This window comes from Microcebus murinus, chromosome 8 (assembly GCF_040939455.1).
Source record: "Microcebus murinus isolate Inina chromosome 8, M.murinus_Inina_mat1.0, whole genome shotgun sequence".
NCBI lineage: Eukaryota > Metazoa > Chordata > Mammalia > Primates > Cheirogaleidae > Microcebus > Microcebus murinus.
The window spans coordinates 64,535,146-64,561,958 of NC_134111.1; the positions used below are offsets into that span (position 1 = coordinate 64,535,146).

Here is a 26,813-nt window from a genome sequence, read left to right on the forward strand (position 1 = left end):
CAGTTTACAAAGTCCAAGTCACATTTAAAAAGCTCAATGTATTTCTTTTCATTCATTCAACACATGTATTGAGTACTATCTATTTATTAGGCACCCTACCCATGTTAGAAATGTGCGTATGAACAGACACAAAAAATCTAGTCCTTGAAGAGCTTACATACTAGCCCAAGGAAACAGAAAATAAGCAAACAAATACATAACCATATAATATGTATAATAATGACAAGTGTTACATGAAAAACTGCAGCAAGGTAAAGACAAAAAGTGCCAGGAGAGAAATAAATTGAGTGGGGAGAGGAAACCGGGCTTAATTTTGAATAATGAGGGATGGTCTCACAGATAAAGTAGAATTTGAGCAGAGACATAAGGGAAATAACATAGTATTTTCAAATGACAATTCGTATTAGAATAAATGTCATCTTTAAGTACTGTCATCATAAAAAGTGATTTCAAGTTCTTTCTGGATTACAGAAAATGACTTGACAGCTAAGTGAATTGTAAAACTCATAGAATGGAACAATGAATTGCTTTGCCTTTGTAATTTCTCAGCAAATAAAACACAAAGCCTCAAAAAGTATTCCTTTTTGCCCTTAAACTGTTTAAACCACTTAAAAATTTCATGAAAATAATGATAATTCAGTGAGAAAATTTAACTTTTGCTTACAGTTCTCAGCAGAAAATCATTTTTTAAATGAATTAGATTGTCATAAGACACCAAGGATAGACAATCTAAAGATACTTTATTAGGCAAAATATTTAAGTCAAAGACTGACTTTGAACTGCCATTAGATATGGAGGATTTGTTTTGAGGAAAAACAGCAACTAGGCCTGAAGCTCAATAACAAGACATTCAGTTTGTCTGGACCGTGGGAGGGAAACTATATGATGATATTTTATGCAATTGGGCTTCAGGAAAATATACGGATGATAAACTCTTTTGTCCAGAAAAGTGAAAATCTAGCAACTCTAATGAAGTATGCATTAAAGAACTGAATTATTGACAGGAATAAATACTTGAGTATGAATCAATCAGTTTTAGAGTCCCTCTAAGAGAATTTTATCATTGACATACATATAAATACATATATGTATGTGTTTGTGCGTGTTTACATAACTTTAAGCAAAATTCACATGTTATATTAATACTTGGTAAAAAAAAATTAGGGGAGAAAGGGAGAAATTTTATGTATAAATTAGTAATTATAAATTTCACATAATACTATGTGAATATTTCAAACAAGATAATTCTATGTAATATAATTGATAAAACAATATGAATACTAAACTTTGGGTTAATTCAGAGGATAATAGATTTTTATTATAAGGTATCTATTAATTCATCCACTGAGGTTCATATTTTAATTTTTTTATATTAAAATGTCTGTTATTTGAAAAATATGTCATTGAGCTATATGGACATGTGATTAAACATGCTCATGGCAAAGTTCTCTGACCTCAGGAAGCCAGAATAGCCACGTTTTGCATCTATTTTTATGATATGTAATCATAGCCTAGTTTTTAGAGACATAAGCAGAAGTTTCCTACCACATCGACATTCCAGAACAACAGTATCATTTTGGTACAGACAACTTCAGAAAGTCAGAGGGGGAAACAAAGGGAACTTGTTTTTTGGAAAGGTTATAAACCTGATTATGTATTTTTAAAAACTTCTCCTAATCAGAGAAAATGAATTGTGGGCACTTACGGGAGTTATATAAATAACCTTATTAACCCTGGCTTCACATATTAAGTAAAAACTATTTTAACTTTCTAATAATTTGACTCTACTTTTGTTTAAACCAAATACAACTAATATTTTTGGAAAAGATTAATAGAATTGAAAAACAATGACTGAAATTTAAATAGCCAAATCACAATGTATAGCAATAAAAGATATATTTCATATCATTTTTAACTATCCATCTAATTTATTGTCAAAATCAATAAAACATTAATTGATTGCTCACTGCCTGAGATTCCCTGGCTAGGTATTTTGGAAATAACAAATGGGTGAGCAATTACTCAGAGATAAAAAATTTGAAAATAGGATATACTTAGCAGCAATGTAGAGGTTGGTCTGCCTGATATTGAGTAGTCTATCTAGAGAGCAAGTGGAAGAAAAGCCAGAGATGTCAGCTGCCTCCAATCACAGAAATCCTGGCCACTAGCTAACAGAGTAGTATTTAACTTGGTTGATGGTGATGGGATGCCATTGAAGTCTTTTGCTTTCTTGAGCCATGAAATGAAAGAAGGACAATTGAATTTCCTGAGATCATAGAATGAACGAAGGGAATCAGAGAGCAGGGAAAGATTTCCTGCAGCAAGCCAGTTAGGTGGTCATTACTCTGGGCCTTGTGGGACTGAGGAGCCTCCATACTAAGGACAGAGGGGAAGCAAAGAGAAAGAAGCTAGAGAGACCATGTCACTGACCACGTGTTGGTGACAGAATCAGAAGAGTTCACAAGTTATTTTCATATGAGAAAAAGATATTTTGGAGCACTTTGTCCTGGCTTGAAGAGTGGAATGACTATTTCTTTGGGTTTTCCTTTAGGTGCATATTTCTGAGTGAAGCACTGGGGAGATATACATGAAATCACTGCCCTACCCTCACAGACCTTACAGTCTAGTGAGGACACAGCCATATGGAATTGTTTCAATTTTCATGAAATATTTTCTTTCTTTAATAAAAAAAAAATACTAAAAATTATATGCTGATCAATGTTCTTTGAAATCAAGACAAGTTGTTAGATCTGGCATCGTCTTCATGCCATTGGGAGAGTCATTAGTACCCTCTGCCCTCCATTCTGTTTCCACATCAGTCACATAGCACCTTGTCATACTCTCACTAGCCAGGCAGCCCTGACAGAGTAATTGTAACCTGAGCCTGAAAAATTCCTCTGAGGTAGTTGATAATATAAACACAACCTCTTGGCAATTTGCTAGACTGTATTGGAGCACATCATTTTCAATGGTTTTGCAAAAAGCAAATTCAAAATTGATGAGCTAATAAGAGTAAAAAATCCTACATAAAAACACCTTTCTGGAACTTGAAAGCTAACAAACACCATGCCATGGGCAAATTCCAGAAAAACAAGACAAATGATATCATGAAGGGCAACACAAAAAATTCCCATGTACATCCCCTTAAGCTTGACTAAAAAGAGGGAAATGGAGTGGTTAGTTAATCAATTTAGCAATTTACCAAATGATATCCTTTTAATCTCAAAGAATCCTTCATTACTAATAACACTAGCTCCTGCACGCCTTATTAACCACATGAAATTAGTACAGAGCGAGAAATTTAAAAGAAGCATACACTGTAAAGCTTGGGAAAGTCATCTTGCCCTTAATGCCAATATCCATACCTCCAGCTCTATAATCTTGAGTTAGCTGGAATATATATAATGAACATAATAAATCTTCAACTAAGTCATAATTTTTCTTCTTGTTATCTTTCTATTTCTATTTTCCATTTCAGCTTACACTTATGGCTGCAGTCAAATATAAAGAAGGACTGGCTTAATTTAAAACCACCTTAAGTTCTAATTCAAACCAACCAAGCAACAAAAACAGAACCTACCACAGAAGGGCATGGATTACTGGACTATTAACCTAAACCGCATTAGCAACTGTTTTCTTCCTAACCTGGATATTGTAGTAATTTATTATTTGTGATGGAGATATCTTATGACAAAATATTGCCACACAGGCAGTTAGGTGCTATTAATAGTAACACAAATGTTTTGAATGCTTCATGAATCTGCAGGGTACTTACCTGGCAAAAGAAATACTGCTTAAGCTTGCAATTGAGGTACTACAATGATTTCTGATAGATACTATTCTTCTGTGTGATAAATATCAGTTACAAACAATGAACTAGAAAACAAAAGATAATGCTCCACTTTCAGTTTATTATTTAAAATCTGTAGGCTAGTATCTTTCAATTTTTTCAGTTCCAAACAGTTACAAACACTATATTCATATCTACACACTTCGGAAGTCTCCAGGCTAATGTTAAATAACTGGTGACTCAGCATTCAGGTGTTGATATTTTTTATTCAAATAAAACATATATTTGGGTAAAACTCTACATATCTATAAATATATGTATATATATATATATTTGTATATAAAAATCAGTTTCATATGTGTCTATCCAGGATGTAGATATATTCTTTTATATAGGTGGTTATACATCACTCATATTGGGCAGCTATAGATTTTTTCTTTTTTGTAAATACATATATGTATATAAAAATATCATACATGTAGAACCATAGTGAAACCATGTTTTTGTATATTTATTTACATACATACACAGACGAACAGAAAGACATAAACAGTATGTAATTTTATGATGCTAACAATTATGCAGTGATATAGAGAGTGGGGAAGGCAGATAGTCAAACTTCCAAATCTGATTTTTTTATATTAATACTTTTAAATGTCATTTTATATAATATTTTGTTTTACACTATATTTATTTTTATACTTGGAATTTGATCTAAACTCATTCAGGTAATTAAAATGCTTTTTATCCATTTTTCCATTTTCCTGCCATAAATACATTGCCTTGCCAAATATATTTAACTTGGTTCAGTTAGTAAAACATGGCAAGCTATCAGCTTGCTTCACTTCCAGCTACTTACCATCTAAACTTTATTCTCATTTTAACTGCTGATGGCTCAAACTTTTTATTGTCTCATAATATTCATCACTTTGAAACACAGAAGTCAAATGTCAAATATAATGCTGAATCTATATTGCATCTCTTTAGTGTATTAGAAATATATATTCTACAATTAATAAATTTCTCTTCATTCATGTCCCTTCTAAATAAAACTAGCTGGACTAATTTCTGCAAGCAAAAACACAAACATAGTGCTTTGAATACAGCAATATATAGTGTGGTTTATAGATCTTGAGTGAAGTACTTATCATTGCCTCTTCCACAAAACAATGTGATTCAAGGGGTATTAAAATCATCATAGGGAATATAACCCTATTTTTACATGAGAGATGTCTACTAAAGTTTTAAAATCTAGGCCATATAAAAATAGCATATATATCAAGGCCACACCAAAATCCAAATTCTGTATTGGCTCATATTACTTAATGAAGTCATTGTATAGAAGTGGCAGGAAGGAAAACTTATGTCCTGATCACCATTGGAGACTAAAGGATTAAGGCAGATGTCCAAATTTAGTGGGATGGTTTTATTTTGTACTGGAATTTTAAGTTGCATTCTTTTGTGTATTAAACAAATATGGATATTTTTCACTTGTACAGAGGAAAATTCTTTCTCTTATTTTCCCAATTTGTTAGCCATGGGTTCAGGAAATATCTTCTTCTCTTCTTCACTGTAGGGAAAGCAAGAGCACATGTGGGATGGAAGCCAAGCTGGCTCCTCAGTGTCCAGGAGACAATGTGGTGGGGACAGGGACAGGTAGATGGGCTGGTGAGCTGAAGCTTGCACATTCCTCGCAGAGGTTTGAAGCACCATTTGGCACAAGGTAATGGGTGCATAAATCATGTGGGTCCAGGGTTTCTCAGACCTGACAAATTTTAAAGAGATTCTAGAAATCAATATTTGTATTTGACAGGTCTCAATTTTTTAATCTTAGTGATGTGATTCAAATAGTTTTAAAAAGCACTGTGTGAGCCAAACAAAATATATGTGCAGGCCTAATTCAGCCAAGGACTCCAGGTATTATTTCCAGGTTGAGCCTAGCTCTACCCTTTTCATTAACACGTCTTAATTTGCCTATGTTTAATGTGATATCCCATATATGGAAGGTATGAGAAGAAATGCTGTGAAAGCCAAAGCTATTCTACTGCTCCCGCATCCAAACTATTAAGAAAAGCATATTTCATTGAAATATTTATAGATATGTTTATATATACCTATTAGTATAATATGTATATTTCCTCATTCTATCAGCTGAGAGGGTACAGAAGCAATGACTCCCCAGTAGCAACAAACACATCTAGGTCCCAGATTGTGGTTTCTCATACCATTCTTTAATAAAAGGAACAAAGTCTTTTTGAAGAAAGGGCTGATTCCAGGACTGGGCCAGGAAATACACAAGATGAGCCTGGAGTATCTTATAGTGCCAGAAAGTAAGTGCTCAAAGAAAAAAAAAGTCCACATGATGGGGCTTTATCAAAAGGACACAGGAGCCAACTGAATGAGCTTCAAATAGCCCAAACTGGAACAATTTGACCCAAAAAATAAGCAAAGTAGTACTTTATTATAACCAAAAGTATAAAATAAACATACAAGAGTCCATAGTGATATAAATACATAAATGTAGAATAGAATAGACAAATCTCCTGTGTAGAATTATAAATAATTTATGTAGATATTCCACCCTCGAGGAGATGGACAGTAACTCCCCACTCCTTTAGTGTGGACCCCACATTGTGACTTCATTCCAGAAAACAATATGGAAAGAGAACAAAAATGATAAATTTACAATGGAGAAACCTGACAAACACTTCTACAGACAGACATCAGTGGTGATAAATCATGTTGATAGTTGAGAACGGCACTTTAACTCTCAAAGTTTACTCTCAAACACCCACACCTAAGTCTAATCATGAGGAAAACAATCATACACTTCCTAATTGAGGGACATGCTACAAAATACCTGACCAATGTTCCTCAAACCTGTCAAGGTCATGAAAAACAAGCAAAGGGAAAACTGCCACAGCCAAAAGGAGCTTAGGAAGACATGCCAACTGCATCTAATATGGTATTCTGTATGGGATCTTGGAACAGAAAAAGGTCTTTAAACTAAAACTAAGAAAATCTGAATAAAGTATGGACTTTAAGTTAATAATAAAGTATTTATATTGGTTTATTAGTTGTGAATGTAAGATGTTAAAAAGGGAAAATTAGGTCTGGACTATTTGAGAACTTTCTTCACTATCTTTATAAATATTTTTGTAAATCTAAAACTTCTAAAATTAAAAAGTGTATTTAAAAAATGACCAGATGATAAACATGTTCACAGTACAATTTGCTAGTATTTCTATAATTGTCCAGTTACAAAAAGCAAGAAAAAAGATAAGAATCGAAATTTTAAAAATTCCTTTATGACAAAATATAGAATCTCACTTTAAAATACTCCATGCAATACCATAAAAAGCAAAATATAAATCCAAAATTTTTCAGCACTCTTAAAGACGCACAAAAAATGCCCAAGACCTCAATGCTAAACATAGCCCTCTGATTCCCACTGCAGAGCCTTTTCCTGGCGGCCACATTGCCTTCTTTCCTTCATTCTCTTAAACAGACTAGAGAACTTTTCTGAATATTAATACATTTTAAGCCTGGAGGCACATTGACACTTTATTATACATGGAAATACATTTATAGAACAGAAAGCTAAACACACAGATACCACTGTGCTTCAACAAAGCTAATGATAAAGATACAGACATGTATATGAAAAGGAAGAGAGAGAATGGGGAAGTTTACTTTTGCTCAAAATTTATAATGCTCTAGTCAGAGCTTTAAATTTCCATAACATTATTTTTCCCTTAAGTTATTATCTTTACTCCTGCCCCTTCTTTTTATTAGGTCTTATTTATCCTGTAGAAGCTTAATGTATACGAGACAAAACAGTTTCTGGTATCAGAACACAGCTCTAGTGAATACTATCAGGGACACCTTGAGTAAGTCATTTATTTTCCTAAGGCTCAGCTCTCCCAATTTAAAAATTAGGCTTAATAATTCTTATTTACAATGAAATGAGATAAATTACATAAAAACATTTTGAACTATTAAGTACTTCACAAATATTCCTTGTCAGTTCAAATATTCTATTCTAAAATGTACTAAAAATTTTTACCTTGGCCACTTGGGATTTAAAAATATTTTAATGATAACTCATCATTCTTTTATTAAAAGAAGCTATAAAGTAGCCAGATATATTCCTTTTAATAAAGAGGCACTGAAAGTAAGGATTCTGGGAAGTAAAGCAGGACTTTGACAGGCAGAGATGGGGGATGAGCTAAGGATTCCACATGGTCTGGTATGGAGATGGAATATCGGAAATATAGTTTGTGAATCAGATTATTTTCCCATTTTCCATTTTATAGATATTTTACAGATAAAGGGATTGGGGCACACAGAGGCAAAATGTTTTTGCCAAGTTAGTGAAGAGTCAATTCTCAAAGCCTTATCTTTGCAGAAGATTTGTTCTATTATTTAAAAAAAAAAAAAACTATGTTGTTGATATATAGTGGAGTACCCATCTTACTAGGATTATTTATTAATGACTCTGATTAAAGACCTTCTCTCACCCAACAAAATAGGTTTATAGTCACATGGGTCATATAGTTAATGTGAGCTTTAAGGTTAGCACACTCTCATCTCCCAACTGGTCAATTCTGGAAATTGACCAGTGGTACATCAAAATAGTGAAATGCACTGCAGAATTTCCTCTGGATTCTTAAGGTATATTCTGACCTGTAAATAACGGTAACTGTACAGTTAATTGGATTAAGAAGACTATACGGTTTAATAGTGAAGCCATCTCCTTTATGCTGGAAGAAATCTAGTGGTCCAGTATATGTCACTTGCTTAATTTCATAATAAAGTTCATGTCAAGAATCAAAGACCAAAAGTTGAGCTTCATCAAATGAAGAAAAAAATTTTTGAGATGTTTTATGGACAATAATTTTATAAATCCTATCAAATTATTTTCTGTAATTTCTTATGTCTATGATAAGAGATAATATACATTTGATATAATTAAGCTGTAATTTTTCTATTCTATGTAAACCTTACAAAAACTGCATAGACTTGATAAGTCATTATTGGAATAGATATAGACTATTCTAAAAGATTTAATTTAAAACTATATTTTTAGTAAATATGTAAAGTACTTAGTAAATATATAAATTGGAATATAATTTTAAGCAAAAAAATTTAAATAATAAAATTCTTTCTAGTGTAAAACAAGTTTACTCTTTGAATTAGATATCTCTAAACATCTATAATCCTCTCAAATTTTTTGTTTTTTTATTTTTAAGATAAATGCTTAACATTTATGATATACATTACTATTGAACATACTACAGTCAACTAGCTCACCATAATTACAATTTTTTATATCTGTGTATATCAATTACCATTATTTATGTGTATTTTAGTTAAAATCTACTTAAGTTGACTCTTCCTTTTTTTAAATCTAACTTAGTTCTAAATCAACCTCAGATTTAATAAGCTAAATAACTTTTCCTATTATAAACACATAACATATAAAATGTATGTACTACCTGAAATCATCTCATGTACCACTAGTAATTAATGCCTATACTTTAGAAACATTTTCATAGACAATAAAATTTCAGAATGTGGCTAATTTTTAAAGTTAGCTTATGCCACAAAAATTATAAAGTAGATATAGATTGAGGAAATCAAATGATCCTATAATAAAAAATAATACTTTAAACCTATGCTGAGGAGGTATTTTTAATGCCACCTTAACACAATGTACTTGTTTTATTTATAAAAAATACTGTACATAGGCTTAATAAATGAGCACACTTATTAGACACTCAATAAATGGTGGCCTCAAAATAATAATTATTACATTAACAATAATTAATATAATAATCCATTAAAGAATAATAATTTAAGTCATCATTGTCCATTCCATCTCCTTAATTTTCAGAGCACACTTTCTCAGATTTTATGCCCGCTCTTTAATAAAGTCAACCAGAAACTTCTCTACATATTTTACCATAATTATTCCCCCCTTTCTTTCTGCTTTCAATACCACAGATTTCTTTCTACTATTACTAGCCCGTAATCTATTTTAAGCGTAGCTACTAAAACTGTCTTCTTAAATGGCCCTTCTACCATTTCACCTTCCTCAAACATCAGCAATTGCCCTCCATAGCACTCTGGCCCAATAACAAAAGTGTCCTCACCTTGAGGTCATTTTCTTCACTCTGATTGTTGTTTATATCTTACAAAACTCATCTGCTGCTTCCTTAACTACCTTCCCATTCTCCAGTCTATTTGTTCTCTTAAATATTATTTTCATATCCCAATTAAAAACTTATATTCTTAAGTAAATCTTTTTCACGTCAACCATGACTACTCAATCTCTCTCCCAAAACACGACACATAAAATCTTTAGGTGCTTTAACCTCTAGCTTCATACCATACAGAGTACACAGCATTAGCTACTTCCTAAACCACCTGGCCTCCTGATGACTTGCATGCATCATCTATATCACTATTTGGAGGGCATTTATGAATTGTTTGCAGACTGTACACTTCATAAAGTCTCCAAGGGGGCCAGTGGGAACTGACATTCAATCCAAGCTCTCATCGTCATGCCATGCACCCTAGCTTGGGGCTGCACCTACTGGAGAAAGGGATGCCTTTTCGTCTGCAAAGAGTCCTGTCCACTCGCCTAGGGTTACCTGGAGGTGGTACTGTTTTCTAATTCAGACAAAGCTGTGTAAAGGCCTACCTTGGCCCCATGACTGAGGCTAATATTTCCCATTGGAGAAATATTAACTAGCTTAATCCCATCCTGAGATAGTTTCCCTCACATTCTCTATTAGAATGAGGGTTCTTCAATGACATTAATGAAGTATTCATTCAACAACTAGGTCTTAAATATCCATTGTGTCTATTTACACTGTGAAAACAAAACAAAACAAAATCTATTTATCAAACAATTTACACTCTGATAGGGGAACCAAGCCCACAGATGAAACATTTAAACAAATATACACCTTGCTTCTGTGTGAAGGCAAATGTTCCAGGCAATGAAAGCCAGATGCACAGAGGTTAGACTAACCAGGAAAGACTTCACAGAGAAAGCAGGTCTTAAACAGGACTTTGAAAAAGGGCTCAGATATAGCTAGGCTGCAGGAAGGAATGAAGACATTGTAGCAACATGGAAAATGTCCTACAAGCGGTATATCATAGGTATTGTGTTCTATCTAAAAATATATATAGCTACAGAACTGAATTCTTAGAGAACTCAATGTCGTAATGAAGATTAATATATTAGGGATCACCAGGGTAGGATTTTAAGTCCAATCTGCTTCCCAGATATTTGAGGGGAAAAGGGGGCAAAAGCAATGTAGTGTTTGAATTTATCATCTGCAAACCAGATGGTTTATGGCAAGGGGTGTGGACATTCAAAGGCATTCTTCCCCTGCAAGAAATCATGTCGCTGTGATGCAAGACTCTTGAGCCTCTAAACACAGTGAACTCAAAAGTGCTTGAGGGTTTTCTGAACAATTCATAAAATCAAAAGATAAATAAAAGAAAGAAAAAAAGATGAAGTTTGACACACAAGGAGAATAGGAATCTGTTTTAGTAAGCAAATACATAGTTGAAAATATGCTTAGTTTTATCTAGTTAGGTGAGTTAAAGTTTTAATTTTAGCAATAATCTTCTCAAAGGAGAAGGTAGAAAAACAATCAGTGCTTGCTTATTGTAAATTTTGAATTAGAAAACTGGACTTTGTCTTCATAGTGATACATTTTAGCTTCATAAGGACATCATAGGCTGCAACATTCTTGTCACCATATAATGCGGAAAGAGAGAGATCAACCAAAAATATATGTGCATACGTCCATGCATATATATGTTACATGTATGTTACATGATACTGTTTCAAGAGTTTTCAAATAATCTAAATGAATAAAATCCGTTACTCATCTTCTTAAATTAAATATATATTCAATTGTATGAGTTTTTTTTAATTCTAATGAATTGGGAAAGATGGTAGGTGTTTATAATTCTCATAAATAATGTGAAGCACCAGATGAACTAACTAGTTTGAATGAGTAGAATATTTTAAACAGTAAGTACAGTTCAAACATTAAGTAGGCCTGACTTGCTAATGTGGATAAAGAATTCTCCATTTGGTTCTGAGTAGGAACAGATGCCTCATATCTTTTAGAAAGGAAATTACATTCTACAGAAGAGGAACTCAGCACTGCCAAATTAATAAGATAAGAGATTTCATCATCTCCTGGAATACATTAGCACACAATTTTCATCTTATTCCAGTTATCCTTTCTGAACTAGCCCTTCTTTGAGTTTGGAACTTCATGGAAACCTGAGTTAACCTAGTCCACAATCAGAACTGCCTTCAGAGCCTTGCAGAATTCTTTTCAATTCCTACGTGTAAGGAACAGTAGAAGCCATAAGTGTCACCATGTTCTCATAAAAACTTTCTTACTTCAGACTCTGAATAAGTTGCATGTGAGAGGACATATAGAGTCTTGCATACAAAGGGTTAGAAATATGATATGGGAATTGTACATCCAATAGAAATTTTACTTTAATGAGTAATATTTTCCTTTAGCATCTTTTCCTTGTTAATTTTTTTACATGGATTCAAGGCAATGTTGATTGAATTTCCTATGTAAGTAGTAAAATATGGTAATGCAAATATACTATAGTTCACCAAAATAATACCACTAAGTTGAAAATATAAAAGATTTATTCACACAACCCCAAATATCCATTGAATACCTACTACAGTTGAGCATACTAAGTTCAAGTGATTGTGAGAACACAAAATGACATAAGACATTGTCTCTCTGAGAATTTACAGACTAATAGAGAAAACTCACAAACAATTATAATAATGCACAGCTGTGTATAAAAACAGAAGTAAGTACTAGATACTATGGTAGCACATAGGGATGACATCCAAATCACACTGGGGGTCCAAATGAAATAATTTACAATTATGTGTTGCTATTTGAATCACACACTAATTTAGAAATGTCATGCGTACCAGACCTTATCTATAATTTTCCCACTGTCTAACCAGTGTCTACTACATTTCCTAGATCACTGTGGGCTCTTTAAAAAGTACTGTCAAGATTTGAAGTACTGAAGAAGATTTTATTCAGTATAATTTCTACTGGGCGAGTACAGAATTTTAAAGAAAAGTGTATATTTAATACTTCACTAATCTGCATAGAGTACTGGGGAAACCTGTTGAAAGGTGAGGCAGGCTACAAAAGAGAATGAGATGAGGAATGGTTATTTTGTTCTCTGAGAAGGAAGGGAAGGAAGAAAATAGATAGATGGTCCTTAATACTGTGACCCTTCCTTAGAACCCTAAATCTTCACTTAAATTGTTAAATTCCCAAAGACTTAAAATGAGTGGATTTTGTTGTATATACAAGTGAGGTAATGACTCTCACATCTGGCCTCACACAGAGCAAGACAGTAGAATTACATAGAAGGCAAAACACCAAGGATTTAGGGAAAGCTACATGCAATTTAACTGGAGAGGGACCTGCAACTAACATCTTGATTATAGTGAAAACATCTTCATGACATTTGAAAGGATGAACAATGAAGAAAATGGGAAGAGTATTCCAGGAAGATGTCAGAGTAGACACAGACTCATGAAATGATACTACTTAGGAAGAACTGTACTGCAAAAGAAAAGGAAGAGTGCAGTGAGAAGTAAATGAAGACAAGGTAATTAGGGATTAAATCATAAAAGGCCTTGATTGTTAACCTAAAGAATATGAACTTTATTCTATAGGATTTAGGGAACTTTTTAAGCAAAAGAATCTGAATAGGATATAACAAGAAAGTGAAAACATTTGATAAAAGTATTAATAGTGTGAATTTATATTGTCATTCCCTCATAAGAATACAGAATGCACACTGGCATGCAAAACTACAGGTGATTACAGACATCTGTAGTCTAAAATTGAATTTTTAGAGTCTAGACAGAGTTAAGCAGGAATTGATGCCGGCCCTATCATGGGTATCCATTTCTGTCTATTCACTATTCACGATGATTAGGCTCAGCATTTGGCAAAGGGAATGCTATATAAAATAATTTAATTTTAGGAGAGGGAGCTTAGGAAAATGTGGTCGTTATTTAAAAAAAAATGTAAAAAGGAATAGTTTAAAATAAAATGAACCACAAAACGTCTGGAGACTATTTTAAAATACACCATTAGAAGCCCAAGATGAATTTTTTGTCATGAATCATAAAAACAAGCCAGACGCATTTAAAAAATGCTTTCACAGCAAACTATTACAGTAAAAGCTGCCATCACAGAGAGAAATAGGCATCCAAATAAAATTTTCCCAAATCAAAGAAAAAAGGGGAAGCCTCGAAAGTGTGACAGATCAGATACAACTAGAAATTAGGCAGACCAGAAAAATATTTGTAAAACTATCTTACAAGGAACTTCAAAGGCAATAATGAAAGGACCCTTAAAAATGTCAAAGAGAGGAAAGAATCCAACCACATAATCCAAAGGAATTCTAAATATAAAATTGTATTATTTGGGTAATAATCAAAGAATGGTTCGCTCTTTTCTGTTTTAATGTATTCACTTGATGATTTCAACTCTTTAACTATATATTGAAGTAGGTAAGTCAGAAGTACTAGATAAAATTGCCAAAAATACATTATTTTATTCATTAGGAAAATATGACACAGATAAATAGCTGAGATGCTATAACATCTATACAAAAATTATGCAAGAACTTCAGGGTGAAATGTTGAACAGTGAACTATGACATGTGACCTGTCAGTAACAAATTAACCAAGCCAGGAAAGACAAATTGTCAATATGATTCCCATTGATAAACACAGATTCCAGTGAAGACCCTCGAAATCCAATACTGACTTCCACTCAGGTGATCTGGTGTAATTTGTTATAAAGGGAAGAATATGTACTTAATACAACAGAACTCATGGAGGAGCCATGGTCCTAGAAGAGGAAATGATGCTTGACTAACATATTAGAGTTGTCAAGCTAAGTGAGCATTTGGACAGGAGAGAACTGGTAGATGTTTCGTTTATATTTTCAAAAGGTCTCTGACTAGGTTCATACAAAAACTACTTGAAGATTGAGTCACCATGGGATTTAGGACAATGTTTTAACATGCATAAAGAGCTGGCTTAGAGTCAGGAAACAAGTAGGGACCAGAAAGTATTTCTTCAAGTGGAAAAGATCAAATACTGGGGCCTTCCAAGGGCTATATTGCTGTAACTTCTCTAGACAAAACAGTGCCCAGAGAATTCTCATAAATAATATCAGAGTGATTCTTTACCTTGGAATCCATCTACATGCCTTCCCTAATATACCAGGGTCTAAAGCAAAGTCCCACAGCTATTAGAGGAAAATTAGAGAAGAAGGAGAAAGAGAAACTTTATCTCCTCTCTGATGCTCTGTGGGCCTCTACCATTGGCTGGTGGAGAATTGCTTGAACATTTTTCACAAATCCTTAGAAGTATTTCTGGATAGTCCTAAATTCTGGTAATAAAAAAAATGCTTAGTAGATAGATAAAGGATTAATGACCTTTTTGTGGAAAAAGTACTTGCATTCAAAAAAAATTGTTTCCATTCATTGGGTGAGGGATGATGCAAATTTTATTCAGATAACAGACTATATTATTAAAGACCCAGAAAAATAATCTCAGAGTTTTTGCACAGACCCCCTTGAAGATAGTCAAGCAAGATGTTATTTTTAAAAGTAAACATATTTGTCAATAGAGAAAATATAAAGAAAGTAGTATGTGGCACTTAAAGTGAAAATGTGGCTGAGTCTGGAATGTATCATATGGCTTAGGTTGCCAAATCAAGAAAATATACAGAGGGCCAGGTGTGCTGGCTCATGCCTGTAATCCTACCACTTTGGGAGGCAGAGGGAGGAGGATCACTTGAGCCCAGGAATTCCAGGATGTACTGAGCTATGATGACATCACTGCATTCCAGCATTCCAGCCTGTGTGACAGAGTGAGACTTTGTCTAAAAGACGAAGAAGGGAAAAAAAATGATACAAAGAGGTGAAAAGAATCTATCAAAGGGCTACCACAGACCCCAAGACAGTAAGAGCTCTGGATGATCCAAGCAGAAGATGTGGGACATCCAGGCTGGGAAGATGAAGAAGCCAAGAAGAGTGTAATAGGACACTGAAGTCTATTAAGCCATGAAAGGTATGAATTGAGACTTGAAAGATGTAAAAATAGGATTAAGAACATATTATAAAGTTGATAATAAACATAAAATCCACATCGTTCTCCAATACAGTGTCAGAAAATTATGAAATGCTGTAACAATTAAAAAGATTTAGCTAAACCTAGGAATGCTGGACAAGGTATAAAGAATTAGGGAGTACTTTTAAAAATCTTTTACCCTCACATATTCTAGGATCGTAGATTTAGCTGAATCTTCATTTTTCCACAAAGAAGTTTCACTGTACTAACTTGATCCCACACACAGCTTTATAGATCATGGCCTTCACCAAAAATGGAAATTTCTATAATCTACGAGTAGTAATTAAGCTAATTTTAATTATGACATGGCCTTCAATAAAAAAAAAATACTGATTGTACTCAAATAAAAGTTTTGAGAACAGGAAATGTTATTCCTCCAGCCAAGGTGATCTCAAATTTCTGCTTACCAAAAAGCAAACTTTATATGTGAATGTTAGGTGAAGATATTCCCATGATAACATCTTATATGTTGCTATAGAAACTAGTTGTGAAGACAACTAGAACTGAATTTATGCAAACTTCAAACAAGATTACTTTAGAAAGTGAAATAAATTCAGTAATACTTGCTAAATAGTAATATTGAAAATTAATATTTCATCAATAACTAATGCTTTGGGCCTTCTACAATCTAAGATAAATTATTTATAAATAACTTTAATATTGGCTCTAAATTCCATTAAATTCTGAAAGTCTATTTTTTGAATAGTCACAGAAAATGCAATTTAATTTCCAGAGTTCTTGTGAATACTTTACATTAAAAAAAAAGTTGACAACATAATTAACTTCAAAAAATCACATAGGTAAAAGGTTAATTATAAAATTAAATTGAACTTAGCTAAACATTAATATATTCTGAATCACAAAAATGAAACTACAAGTGCATTTTTAAATGGCTGATATTTTTCATTGGGTTAAGATCTAAATTCTACATTTCCTTTTTCTCTGTTAAGTGTTTAGTGGTGTCAAGACAGTTTGGAAGCCTAGCATTAGAAGTTTCTATCCTCAAGTCATTAACCTGCAGAATAAAAACACTAGCAATCCTCTTTCTTAGCCAAAGTTTTCTAGAGAAAATCTCCATAGTAATGCTTATTAAAATAGAACCTTTTATTTAGTGTTCTTTGCAAAGTCTTAGTAGAAATTTAAACATACACTTTTCAGAAATGATATATGTGTCTGCAGCTATATAATTTTAAGCTTATTGCAATGCAAGGGCTTTAAAATCTCCCTATGAAGTGTATTTTATGTGTACCCTCAGTTGTTATGGTTTGCTTTAATTTATGTAATTATGTATGAGGTCAATATGGAAAACCAGCCCTCACTCATTACTGGCAAACATTCCTGAACAATATGTGTGCCTTAAGGAATCAAACTAACAGGCTCACAGTCTTAACAAGGTCAAATGAAAGCAACCAATTGTTCAGTCACTAAACAGTTGTAATTGTTTACTATATTACAATCGTACTTTGGAGATGGCTTAACAGGCACTAAATTATATCCAGAATGCTCTCAGCTGACAAGCAATGGAGCATACAAAACCAATAGAGCTCAAGCTAATTATCACACATCAGGACACAAATGCAACTCTCAATCTGCCACATTAATATAAAAATCCTTGGGACGCAATCCACTGAAGGGATTTCTTTTTGAAAATAAGTCAACTAGGGTTCTTTTGGACACAAACATTTTTGAAGATGAATTTTTAAAGTCTTTTAAAGATTGAAATGTTAATGTGAAATGCCAGTGTCTCTGTGGGCTACCATTATTTTCCATCTTTTAAGAAAATCAGTCAAAACCAGGCTTGGATTTCTTCACTCTCCACCACCACTATTTTAAAAATTCCTTGAGAGATAAAATTTTTCTGTATACAATAAATGTTCCCAGATATTTCTTGGAAACTCTATTCTTCTCAGATTTTTGCCCTGGAATAAACTTAGGGAGCTTATCTTTGGTTCTTCAAACACTAAGTTCATTTATACTGAGTATCAAAAGAGAACAAGAAGCTATTTAATACAATTTCTTAGAAATTTCTTCCATAGCATCCATAAGTGACTCTAAAGTCTCTGCTTGGTTACTTTCAGAGATGGAGAATTCATTACCTCAAAAGGAGCCCATTGTATTTTCAGTTCGGCCAAATTGTTAAGAAGATCTGGCCTGGGGAATCCCACGTGGTATTTTAAAGAGTGTTTCTGTGCATAAATATGGATCAGAGCAGCAGAGCAGTCTTTAATGTAACTAGAAGACTATATCATAGCTTACCTGGCAGCAGAATAGACCTATCTGTACTTTCTGCCATATGGAATTGCCTTGGCCAGTTGGAGTCCTGAGAAATCAATCTAACCCATTTCCACACAGACAATCACTTTAAGCATTCTGAGACACGCTAACAAGACCCCTCTCACCCCCACTTTATTCGTATCTTCTCTAATATGAACTCACATCCTTCACCCTTACTATTACAATAGAATTATCATATTCTTTTCTGGAAATACTTCCAAAATGTACCTTCTCTAAAGTAAACTAAACTCAATAGCAATGGTATTATAGTAGATCCTAAAATGGTTTTATGTTCTATATTAAATGAAGGCGTAATGACAAATGAAGCAATCTTCAGAGTAGAGGCATTCAATCTAGATAACAGGTCCTCTCAAGAAAAGCAACTGTGAAAATAACTGGGTTTTCACTGTCTTATTTTCTATTGTATCCATGACGGGAAACATGAATGCATGGCAAATGCTCAAACAGAAGTGAAGCTCTAGATAATTTGCAGATTAAATAAACATCTGACTTTTAGCTATTACTTCTATAAGATTCCATTCCCATTAGCTTACCCATCTTCCACAAGGAGTTGCCAAGGTGTGTTTAAATTAAAAACTAAGCAAGACCATAAAAACACGTGTTTCTTTTTAACTCTTTCTCTTACCTTCTGGAAAAACCACTAGAGTATCTTCTCTAATTTTATTCTCTATAATCATTTTTAAAACTCTGCTGTATTTGAGCCTCAGCTGACAGCACATAACTTATACAGTTCTCAATAGCTTTGGTAAAACTACTTCCTAGTAAGAATTATATAAAAGCTGTATTTATTTTAAAAGTCACTTTTCTTCTTAAAGAATCTTATAACTATGGAGTCCACTTTAAAGTTGTATTATTAGGTCTAAGACCCTAGTAATTGCATTATAAAGAAACCTGTGATATTTCTTTGTTTATTTAAGAGCTGAAGAAGAAATAAAAATAATCTCTGACTTTGAGTCAGTAAAAGGAGTAAGTCAAATAATTACAATGCAATGTGAACAGAATTCTTCAAATCTCAGCAGAGAACTGGGAAGGGAGTCATCTACTCTGCTTTAAGTATTTCAGCACAGGATTTCATTCAGTCTTAACACACTGAGAAATAGTCAGAAAAAGTATTCTTATCCTCTATATTTAATAGATGTAGAACGTAAAACGTACGGGTATAGTTTAAAAGACAAGATTTAAACTGAAAGTTTCTAACTTCAAGTACAGTAGTAGGTAAGGTCAGCACTCGATGACTTCCAGGCTACAAGTTGTGATACCAAAAAAATCTGAATTGTACCTCTATGATGTTTCTTCAGAGAAATTAGGATGGCAAAGGGCACGGACAGCTAGTGTGGTAAGCTGAATTGGCAGGAAAGCCAACACACAATGGAGCTCAACTCAAAATAGACTTCTAAAGCTTCCTCAGCAAATTCACAGTGGAACACAGCCAGATGTCCAGGTGTGGCGTGAGCTATTTCCCTACAGAGATCTCTTCCTGTTATCCGGGCTCCCGTTGCTCCGCCCCTTGGGAAAATAGTTGGAGTATGAATTAGGTTTTTAGGTTCCAATTCCTGCAGAGCCTGGCTTTTTGGAAAAACTAGGCTTTTTCTGGCACACGACTATGCTTAGTAAAAAGATTGGAAAATTTTCTTTTCCAGAAAGGAACTGGGGTGGAGAGCATTGTAAAGAGAAAAGAGAAAATCAAAATAATTGAGAAATGAAGGTCAAAGATCTCACCAAGATGTGGAGATAGATGGGGAATTTTATTTATCTTGAACTGCTTGGAACTGGTTGACTGGTTTAGGATGTAAATTATTAGTCTGAATTTTAAAATCAACAGATAGAGTAAAAACCTGTCAGAAAAAAAGAAGCACTGCAGATATTCAGTGTATGAAAGGAAATTAGTCAATCAAAGATGGATTTTTATTTTTGTATTTTCTTCACTTTTTAGAAAATAATCCCTGATTTGTAGGTAGAATACATGGTTGCCTGTGTGATTCTATACCAAGAGCTCACAAAAAGTTGACCTGCCTTAAAATATCCAATCTGTGAGTCTGCCAACATTACATTCAATTCTCATATGTCTTCTGAAAGTGTATTTTTTCTTACTGGAGAAAAACATAATGGTCATTCGGAGGTTGGTTGGACCTAGTCAGATGGAAGAAGAAAATCATTTGTGCATGCACTTCACATACAGTATTTCATTTGATTTTCACAACAGCCCTGCAGCAATGACATGATAGTCTCCATTCTACAGATGAAGAAACTGAACAACTTGAAGGTAAGTAACTTAGTCAAGACCACTCTGGTAATAAATAATGAACTCAGGATTTGAAGACAAATCTGCTTGACTTCAATCATGCATGTTTCACTAACCCCATAATATCTAACAAACATTAACCAGGAAGAGTTTCCCTAATTAATATATTGACATCAATAGTTACAGGAAAGATAATGAAGAAGGGACAAGAAGGGGTAAGTAGGGTGCACAGCAGCAATAAGCTTGGATGTGCACCATAGTACAGAGGCAGACTTTCTTTCACTACATGTAATCACTGGGCCTCCAAAGTTTGCTCTCTTGGCTCACCTATCTCCCCTGTATCTATACTCTCTGGGTTCTGCTTGCCTTGCTTTCCACGTGCCTGGTCCCTCTTACATCAATGCTTCACATCCCTTCTGGTTGTTCTGGCAACACGTGTTTCATTTTTTCTGTAGCAGGTGCCAAAACAAGCATTCGAACATCTGGAAATCATCATTCGTCACTTTCACTGGTAAAATGCAATTGCCTTCAAAAGTAGTTCCCATATAGACCCCCTAAGATTCCATCTTACCTTTGAATAACAATTTTCTAATATTCCTTGGTTATGGAAAATTGCAACACACTGACTGCAAACTGTGGCAATTTCTATCACATTAATAACAACATATTTTACAAGTCAGGGTTGTGGTATCCTGACGTAATACACTTTAAAAGGAAAAGATTAAAACAAATGATGAGGCAAACAAACACACAAACACACACACACGCATCCTTACACACAACATTCTGCATTCCTTAAAGGAGATAGTGATACCATAATCTTTATTTTCAATTCTCTAAGACATGATAGTTGAAAGTTGATATCATTAATATAAACTACAAAACAACAATGAAAGAATGTACAACAACAACAAAAATACACTATTAAGATAAATTTCTAGTTCAAGCCTTTTTGGTAGGACTTAGCAAAGTTTAACAAATATGCTGCTCATTAACTAGGGGATATATAATTCATGATTCCTACTTCTGCTTCTTCTGCTGATATGATGCGTGTTGATGCCAGAACTGAATCAGTTCCATGAAATAACCAGGCAAGGTCTTCGCTACTCCTGGACAAGTGGGCAGCCACCTGTGTAGCAGAAGCTTCCGGTTCCCCTCTTCCCTCACCTTCCTTAGCACATTGCAAAATGGCAGTTGAATTCTCCACCTATAGAATCAATGGCTTCTGAAGCCATCAAAATGAACTATAATTTTTTAAAGGAAAATTATGCCAGACTGTGAGTTCCATGCATTTAGCATCTCTGCCATATATACTTTTGTATATATGGCATAAAACTTGACACAAAATGAGGCTGTCTGTCAGTAAATGTTTGTTGAATGAATAAACAAATGAGTGGTTATGAGTACCTTAAAACATAATAATCATCATGCCCTCAAAGCACTCTGGGAGACTTTAAAATGCTGTATATCACACTTGTCTGTTTTATCTGTTTTTTAGCATGTATTGGTCTACATTTTGCTCTTGGGCCTTTCACCTGCCTGATTCCTTCTTCTCACTCAGATTTTCACACAAACAGAATCTGCTGTGTGTAAAGTACTGCCACTCTCCAGAACATCACTGTCCAAGACCATTTTCTGTGTTGATAGAAACATTCTATTCTCTGCACTGTCCAATGCAGTAGTCACTAGTCACACTAGTAGCACTCAGATTTTAATTAATTTAAATTTAACCTAAATTTAAATAGCTGCATGTTGTTAGTGAATATTATATTGAACAGCATGGTTTCAGAATCCTACTTTGTTTTAATTCCCTTATGGCACTTATTATCTGAAATCATCTCTTTTAAAATACATACACATATATATTGTTCGTTTACTGTATTACTCCCTGCATTAGTTTCTGATTGCTGCCATAACAAACACCCCAAACCTAGTGGCTTAAAACAACAAACATTTATTATCTTATAATTCTGGAGGTCAGAAGTCTAAAATGGGTTTCACTGGGATAAAATCAGAGTGTCAACAGGGCTGCACCCCTTCTGGAGGCCCTACCAGACAATCTATTCCTTTGTCTTTTCCCACTTCTAGAGGCTACCAGCTTTCCTGTGATCATGGCCCCTTCTGTTGTTTTTAAAATCAGAAAAGTAGCATCTTCAAATCTCGCTCCCAGGATCTGATGCCTGCATTTGTTGTCACATCGGCCCCTTTTTTCCTTTGTAAGGACACCTATGATTACACTGGGTTTAGCCAGTTAATCCAGGACAATCTCCCTATTTTAAAGCCAGCTGATCAGTAGCCATAAGTCCATCTACAAACTTAATTCCCTTTTCTGTATAAGGGAAGGTATCCACAGGTTACAGAGATTAGAGCACAGGCATTTATTTTTGGAGGGACTGTTATTTTGTCATTCACACCCTAGAGGAGAATTCAAGTTCCAAGTGTGCAGAGACTTGTTCGTTACTGTATCCTTGGAGCCTGGATTGTGTCTGTCTCATTGCTTTCAATAAATAAATATTTGTTGAATAAATGAATTTTAAAATTCCTTTTTTAGGAAAGCAATTTTTGACTATGTAGGCTGTAGTTTACAAAATTTAAAAAAATAAGAGAATACAAAATTATAATTCATATTGCATTTGAAAACAAACCAATATATTAAATTATTATTTTCATTATATTGTTCTTTCATAGGCCCTTGTCAAGACTTGAAAGTTTCAAATATGCTGAGTTTCTGATGTATATTGATGGTCTTGTCCTCATAAATTAATTTTATAAAGAGTTTGATTGTCCTGCTTTGTTGCAAGGATTGGACCAATGAGACATAGACTTACATAAGCAGAATATTATCACACATTGATGCTTTACTACCAAAAATTAATGTTACTTTTGCATACCCCAAAATATATATTAACATCTCTCAACTATGTTTTTGTGTTGAATATTTGAGTCTGTTATCTAAGAATAAATTTCATTAAACTCACAGTGTAAAATCACATTATTTTCTGAAACTTCCAAAATAGCTAGCACAAAATCTAGTATTAATTCACAGTAGGGAATATAATAAGCATATGGTCTATTAAGTTACTCTAATAATTTGCAATAAAATAGTGGAAATATGACTAAAGACTAGTTGTCATGGCAGCTGAAAAATAATATCTGGTAACAAAATGGAAACTTCAGTCTAGGCAACTGTTAATAGAATTATGTAATAGCCCTAACTACCTGTCTGCTATATTTTAGCCATCTCCACAATGGACAGCACTCAGGCTATATTGAAGCAAGTAGTTAAATATTCTGCATAGTTTAATAAAATTTTCAACTGTGATATACATGTATCATATATGATATATGATATATATGACATATATATGTGTGTGTGTGTATATATATATATATCTCACAGGGCACAGCAAAATGTTCTAAGTGAGCTTTGTGAGATATATGAAGCCCCATATACAAATAATGCTAAAACTATTAGATCACATTAAAAGTGAAAGATATATAAATTCACTTTCTTTTTTAATGTGTTTTTTCCAAGTGTATTAAAGCATGTACAAATAATAACATAACGCATCTGGAAGTTTAACCCCAAAAAAGGGCAAAAACCAAAACAATGGTACAGAAGAATCTAAAATATTCATTGAATTAACAGAACATGCTAAAGACATTTAAATAAAGAGGTCTACAAAGAGACAAGAGCAAGAATAATAAGAGCAAGAATATAATTTCATCACATATCTTCAACAACAATTACAATACAAATACATGATTCTGTCATCTTCTAGAGGAGATGATATTTGCAGTGCTTTGAAAACTTGACCAAAGTAGACTACGTGGAATTCCAATCCAGACTATTGTCTACTTCAAAGTGTTTTTCACACATACCAGTAAAAGAGAGATTGGAATGTAATGTGCTTTGGATGATAAAAATAAAATGTGGACTAATTCTTCAGTAGAACTAAATGTTTTGTGGTGTTCTTTGAAATAAAATTTTGCCAAGGTTTTGGTCAAAATGCCCTACTTCCTCTGGTATGTTCTGGTTTGAAGAAACAACTTAATATTTTTACCATAAATGAAATCACTGAAATAATAAACTACAGTATTTTTAATCTGATATTAGTCATATATATATCATTTGTTCTTGACCTGAATAGGAAATAATATTTTTATGGCAACTAAATTTTTAAAACATTTTAATTCTATACATCTGTTTCTTTCCCTTTCTCTCTCTAGATAGACTATGAGTTCAATGAAGGTAGAAACTGTGTCTTATATACTGTGGTGTCCCTACAGCCAAGCACAATACCTAGAAAATAGTACACATCCAATAAATATTTGCTGAATTTTAATTATAGACTCACCATTTTTAGGTAATCACCTAGTAATTAGTAGACTACTTACTGAGAATCATCACAGTAAACACTGAAGAAACATGCAATGACTGACTCCATAGTAATGACTTTATTGAGTAATTTATGGAAGTTTGTGTTTTTATGATAACAACAAATATTATTATCACATATAGATTAAATATTATCAGGCCAAGAATTTTATGTAATTATTTATTGAATCCACTGATCACTACTTCTGTAGTGATTTAGTCCTCAATTTTTGTACTAGCACTACAAATATTTTCTAGAACTAAAAAATATTAACACAGTGCAAAAAACAATAGACCATATTCATTATTTAATATCCAAAAGGTCCCTGAGGTTAGAAAACAATATAGAACTAAAATAAATTAGCTGAGTAGAATTTAAGTCAAATATAAGACCTAAATGGCTGCTGTATGAAATTAGTTCAGAAATCATTATATTAGAATATATAAGAGATCCAATCTCTGGAAATTTTACTTTGGTTCTTAACTATAGGAACAGCTACTCTCTCAAAGCTTATTAGGAAACTCCACACTTCCATATCCAGTACCTTTTCTTTGTCGTTCTTCCTTGGATTTTTTTAATGCAGGCACCATTGATCATTGATCTCTTCTAAGTAGCTTTCTTACGGCTTCTACAACATTGTATTCTCCTATCTGCTTCCTCTATGAAATCTCCACTCATTTCCTAACAACTCCAGCTAAACTTTCCCTTTCCTGAAGTGACTCTAGGCTTCTTCCCAAAAGTTTAACACCTTTTTGTTCATTGCTTATCCTATTTCCTCACCTAGTTATTTCAAGTGTTTATTTTGCAACTAAATTGGAAACTTCCCAAGGTCAGGAACTAAGGATTCTACTTCTGAATTTATTACTAAATATATAGGTTGAATACACCATAGCACTTGGCTTGGCCATAGCACACAGAAGCCAAACAAATATTTGTTATTGGTAGATTGACTATAAGTGGTAGCATTCACACAGATTGGTAAACATTTCTGCAAGTGATTGAATTTTTAACTCATTTTAACTACCTTTATGGAATCTTGAGCAAATGTGTTGATCAAGTATGTTACTACAGCAGGAAGAAAAATATTTTCTCAGCAAATAAACAATTTCATTAGAGATCCTCCTGCTGAAAATGTTTGGTTCAGCTGTCTGGTCTTTGCTCAAGCTGGTCTACATGCATGTTGTTAGTTATATACCCTTTGGTTCCCTTTATAAAAATCTATAGCTAGTTGTATCTCTCAAACTGGGATACTAAGCACCACCATTTTTAATTCTTCTTTCTAATTCCAAAGTCTAATATGGCACATAGAATCCAGGTATTCAGAAAGCACTTAATAAATATTTGGCCAATGATTGTTTTATTAATCAGACAATAATAAGGCAGAAAGCCTAATAATTAGGAGAGTCTCACTAAATGCTAAACAAGCATTATTTTTTTTTCCTGAAAGTCACTGTTGCTCTTGCACTGTCACACAGCCTTTGATGTATTTGTTTTCATAGCTAGGCAGATTCGAGCTACAAGGTTGCTGATTTTATTACAAGCCAATATTTTAGTTGGGTGAATTAAAAGTTGCATGGTTATTTCCTCCTCACTACAGCTCTTCATGAATACCTGCAACTTCCAGGGTTAAAAAGAAATCTTAAAAGAAAAAAATCTAAGCTCCTACAATGTTGAATTCTACTTTTCCTAACTATTGTCTGCCACATATTTGGTCTCACTGAAGTCTCTAAGAATACAGCACTAAACACAAATGGTTTTCATACAGTGTGGAGTGTTCTTGGTGGCTAAAATTGTCTACCTCCTTTTCTTTTGTGCTCTCTATAAGATACAATTGAAAGAGTCCTGGGAGCCAGAAAAACCATG

At 33.5% G+C, this 26,813-nt stretch overlaps 1 protein-coding gene and 1 long non-coding RNA gene across 2 annotated transcripts in view; one reads left to right on the forward strand and one right to left on the reverse strand.

Moving 5' to 3' along the window:
• Nucleotides 1-26,813, reverse strand: part of COL5A2 (collagen type V alpha 2 chain) — a 140,925-nt gene that overhangs the window by 94,687 nt on the left and 19,425 nt on the right. The window lies entirely within an intron of this gene.
• The window catches only part of LOC105877881 (uncharacterized), an 86,559-nt gene continuing 75,580 nt past the window's right edge, over nt 15,835-26,813 (forward strand). Inside the window, exons 1-2 of the long non-coding RNA XR_012920589.1 lie at nt 15,835-15,974; nt 20,533-20,592. This is a non-coding gene — a long non-coding RNA (uncharacterized LOC105877881). The remainder of the gene's footprint in view (nt 15,975-20,532; nt 20,593-26,813) is intronic.